Consider the following 4,898-nt stretch of genomic DNA (forward strand, 5'->3'; position numbering starts at 1 on the left):
ACCCTGTTCCTGGAGAGCTACAGTCCTGTAGGTTCACTCCAACCCTGTTCCTGGAGAGCTACCAGTCCTGTTAGGTCACTCCAACCCTGTTCCTGGAGAGCTACCGTCCTGTAGGTTCACTCCAACCCTGTTCCTGGAGAGCTACAGTCCTGTAGGTTGTCACTCCAACCCTGTTCCTGGAGAGCTACCGTCCTGTAGGTTCACTCCAACCCTGTTCCTGGAGGGCTACCCAGTTAGAACTGGGGTTGGAGTGAAAACCTACAGGACAGTGGCTCTCCAGGAACAGGGTTGGAGTGATCCTACAGGACRGTAACGTTCCAGRAACAGGGTTGGAGAACCCTGGTTTAGAATTATCTTAGAAAGCTTAGAAAGGTCTTCAATGTTTTTAACTTTTACATATATTGTTGTAGACTTGCTGATTGCCTTGCATTAAATGTTTTCGACAGGAAATATAGATGGGATCTTAACAGTAAGTAAAGGCTAAAGTAAGGTAAAACAGTTTGTTTTGTTACTTAGAGTTCTATGTATATATTAGTTGTATATGAAATGTGTGCAGTTTGTCAACAGTTTGCTATTCATACTGTAGATGCAAATGACCTCATGTTAGTGTCCACCCATTTCTAGGGCCTAAAGTACAGTCAACTCCTGACGTACAGTATGCAGTTGCTTGGACTGGCATGAATACAAGCACTGTTTCCAGCTCCACTTAACTGCAGCATGCAGATATCCTGAGCTGGTCCAAATCATGTATCTGAAAAACTACACTGTACGGAAACAATTATCCAAAGTTGACTGTTCCCACACATTTGATAGTGTAGCCTTTGTATTGGCTATGGCAATATGAATTCTATTGGTGTGATATCATACTTYCAAATATTAGTCAATGAGTATATAGTGTATATATCAAATGGTCKATATTCAGTTGTGTTATTCAATCTTATTTAAGTTTTGTTTGGGAGAAAGTGCTCTTTAACATCCCAGTATTAGAAAATATGTTATACTCATAGCTGCAATAATACTCTTTGGTTCATATGTTAGGGTTTGTCATTAGTGCACTGTGTATTGGCAATTGATTGATGTGAAATATCATTCATGAATAGCTTCATTCTCAGGATGTGATTTAATAAGCACAAACTAGTAGATGGATACTTCTACAGTCAGTATGGGTTCAATGAGATATTCTTCTAACTTGTTTAGAAAATAAAACAACAAGTTTTTTTTTTATCCATAGAGTGCATCCAGTTCCTTCCTGTATCTAGTGTGCTTATATCTATATCATTTTTGTTTAAATGTTATCAATTCTCTGCATCTGGTTGGTGTTGCAATCTCACTATTCACCACTAGATGGCAATTAAACAACATATAAACTATAAACTGTGGGAGATAGTTCATCTCTAGCACAGAATTGACCCAAACATTCTAAACAGGCTTACAATCCTCACAGTGTTGGCACCATATACATAGCCACCATTTATGGTGTACGTATCCTTTTGTTCAACAGTCTTTTTGGTTTGACAGTATCAATAGGCAGTGGCGGATTTACCATTAGGCAGAAGAGGCAATTGCCTCAGGCCTCACATCATCAAGGGGTCTCGTGAAATTATACTAGTAATGTTTGTTTTTTCTCTGCTTGAGGCCCCGCCATGCTCCATCTCAAGGCCCCCCCCGACAGGGTTCCCGTGCATTGTTTCACATGATATGATTGCAAATGGGACTTTCAATGAGGTGTTTTCAGAGCGGGGCCAAGAAAAGAAAAAGAAAGATTTGATTTTAACAGAAGAATGACCTAAGTTAATGCATTTCTTTAGTAAAAAGACAAGTGCTGCTGATAGAACATGTATCTGATGCTGTCAGGTCAAAAGGAGTATGGCATGTCATGGGCTACATATAGTAAGACAGGGGGCGCTGTTTTGCTGTTTCGCTGTTTTGCTCACTCGGATGTTTGGATACTGGAATTATTGTGGATGAATGTGAGAAGGTAGCCTACTTTTGAAGTGATTTGTTTGACAATCAGATGAAAACCTCATGATTGTGTTCATGGCACATTAAGAGGTGGGAGGGGTGGGGGGCTGGGCTCAGGCTGGCCTTTGCCTGGGGCCCCTGGCAATAGGTCAAAGCATGATAAAACAAATGATCCAAGTTCACACTAACTATGCAAACACACGCTCAGTTTTGTACCTTCTCCCTCAAACTCAATGACCCAGTGAATTTATAACTGTGCCCTGAAACACTTGTCTTTATAAAATACTAATTCCTCACCAAGGTGAGAAAAATAGGCAGGTTGACATTTACTGGGATGAGTCAGAACTGAACGATTTCCGCTAGATAGGCCAGCTGCAACGTCAAAATTGGCTATATTGTAAAAATTCAAAAAATCTAAAATGTGCTTTTTGTTCTTAATTTAAGGCTAGGGTTAAGGTTAGGCTTAAGGTTATGGTTAGGTTTAAAATCAGATTTTATGACTTTGTGGCTGTGCCAGCTAGTAAACTTTCTGCAGAGCTGCCTCCTGAACAAGATTCATGACGAAAAATGCTAACCTGCGAAAAATAGGTGACACATAAGCATTACTCTTACATTTTTAAAGCACTGATTTACAAGCCCTGTTTGACACACCATCGATTCAAAAGCAAGAGTTCTAGAATGTTGAAATGAACCATTGTAGAATGTTGGAGTGAAATGGAGTTTTAGAATGTATTGTGAACAGTTGAAATAAACATGTTATAAGCATCAATTACATTAACATTCCTCTTGTTCATCCACCACAGMGGAGAKTTGTTGTGAATGGAAACGTGCGTTCTTTTAATTCTAATGCTGTAACTTAGACTTCYTGTGTGTGATGACTGCTGGTGTCCATTTTTGGTTTAAATTCACCCCATGACCCCTCTTTGCCCCTACACACACACACTGAGTCACCACTGCCTAATGGTTTGTTTGCTTTCAGAGGAGAGAGGTTGCGTGTCCCAGGCTCGACTGTTTTCTGTGACCACTGTATTCTCCCCTGTGCTTTTTCCACATTATTAACTCAGGGTAATTGGCCTGCCTCTATGGCCCTGCCCTGCAGCAGAGAGAGAGAGAAAGAGACATTATGATGGACAGAGGGACAGTTTCAGTTCAGACTAGTCGCATGTTTAACTGTTCATTCGTGACTGCTGCCAACAGCCCATGATATGGGTAGGATCCATACCTGCTGTATCCTTTCAATTGATCACGGTCAGATTCAGTCAGCCCTAGGCTAATGGCTATGACATTGTCTTATGTCAGATTGTGAAATTCTCAGTCAAAGGACTAGTATCTCATAGGAGTGATGCCACCTGTCGAATGACAATGTGTCTACTGAGGATAGAGGGAGAAAAGTAGGGAAGGAAGGAAGTCATGGCTTCACCTTCAGCTCGTCTGTGTCAGAATATGATTGGTTGAGAGCATGTGACCAAGGCAGGAAGTGTTTCCCTGGCAGCAKGAAGTAACAATATGGTCAGAACATCACAGCCATCCTGCCATGAGGATTTCAATGTAACGTTGCTAACAATGGTGCCCAGGGCCGGCCCGCCCACTAGGCAGGAGTAGACCGCCACCTAGAGCATTGCGGCGCTCAACCAACACTCCATCAAAGTCATCTAACATACACTGACTGGCCAGTTTATTAGGTACCACCCCGTTCACGAAAATGGATCGTTCCTACAGACAGTGAGTCAAGTGGCCGTGGCTTGCTATATACTGTAAATCAAGCAGACAGGCATCAAAGCATTCAGTTACTGTTTGATTGAACGTTAGAATGGGCAAAACGAGTGACCTAAGCGACTTTGAGCGTGGTATGATCATCGATGTCAGACACGCCAGATCCACTATCTCAGAAACCGCTGCCCTCCTGGGCTTTTCACGCACAACAGTCTCTGGGGTTTCCCAGAGTGGTGSAACAAACAAAATACATCCAGTCAGTGGGAATCCTGTGAGTGAAAACAGCTCATTGATGAGAGAGGTCGAAGGTGAATGGCAAGAATTGTGCAAGCTAACAGACAAATAACGGCGCAGTACAACAGTGGTGTGCAGAACGGCATTTCGGAACGCACAACTCGTAGATCCTTGTCACAGATGGGCTATTGCGGCAGACGACCACACCAGATTCCACTCCTATCAGCTARAAACAAGAAGAAGCGGCTCCAGTGGGCACACGATCACCAACACTGGACAATTGAGGAGTGGAAAAACATTGCCTGGTCCAACGAATCTCAGTTCTTGTTTCATCATGCTGATGGCAGAGTCAAGATTTGCCATGGACTCATGCTGCTGGTGGTGGTGGTGTACTGCCGTCCAATCTGCAGCAACTGTGTGATGCCATCACATCAGCATGGACCAACATCCCCGTGGAATGTTTCCGACTTGTAGAATCCAYGCCCCGRATAATTCAGGCTGTTCTGGAGGCAAAGGGAAGCCCGGCCTGGTAGTAGATGAGTGTCCTAATAAACTGGCCGGTCAATGTAAATCATATAGCAGATATAACTTATGGTAGAAAGAGAAGGCCTATGTSGCCTTTTCTGTAGCCCACAGGGCAACCGAATTTATGACAATGTCATGAGACAGACACTTTTTACATCATGTGTGTTTCCAATCAAATAGCCTAAATGGCGCCATAGCAAATAAACATTTGCATCGTYGTGAATATGAATTAACATGTTAACAAACACACCATATCCTAAAAACAGGACAAAGTAAAATGGACAATAGCCTATGGAATGAAATTAGGCTACTCATGACTGCTGTCCCGGAGTTTCACTCACTGGGCTAAACTGTCATGATAATTAGCAATTTCAGGTTTGTAGGCTTAATCATCAATTTCTTAGCTGATCATGGCGAAGAAGAAAATACGAACCGCATTATCCAAGAAAAAGTGATGCYTGATA

General features: G+C 42.5%; 1 protein-coding gene across 1 annotated transcript in view; it reads left to right on the forward strand.

Annotated features, from left to right (window-relative positions):
* LOC111967493 (kelch domain-containing protein 8A) overlaps nt 1–2,716 on the forward strand; it is a 22,976-nt gene extending 20,260 nt beyond the window's left edge. The window contains exon 9 of the transcript XR_011480335.1: nt 32–2,716. The gene's annotated coding sequence lies outside the window, so the exon portion shown is untranslated. The remainder of the gene's footprint in view (nt 1–31) is intronic.
* Nucleotides 2,717–4,898: the final 2,182 nt, after the last annotated feature.

This window comes from Salvelinus sp. IW2-2015, linkage group LG1 (assembly GCF_002910315.2).
Source record: "Salvelinus sp. IW2-2015 linkage group LG1, ASM291031v2, whole genome shotgun sequence".
Lineage (NCBI taxonomy): Eukaryota > Metazoa > Chordata > Actinopteri > Salmoniformes > Salmonidae > Salvelinus > Salvelinus sp. IW2-2015.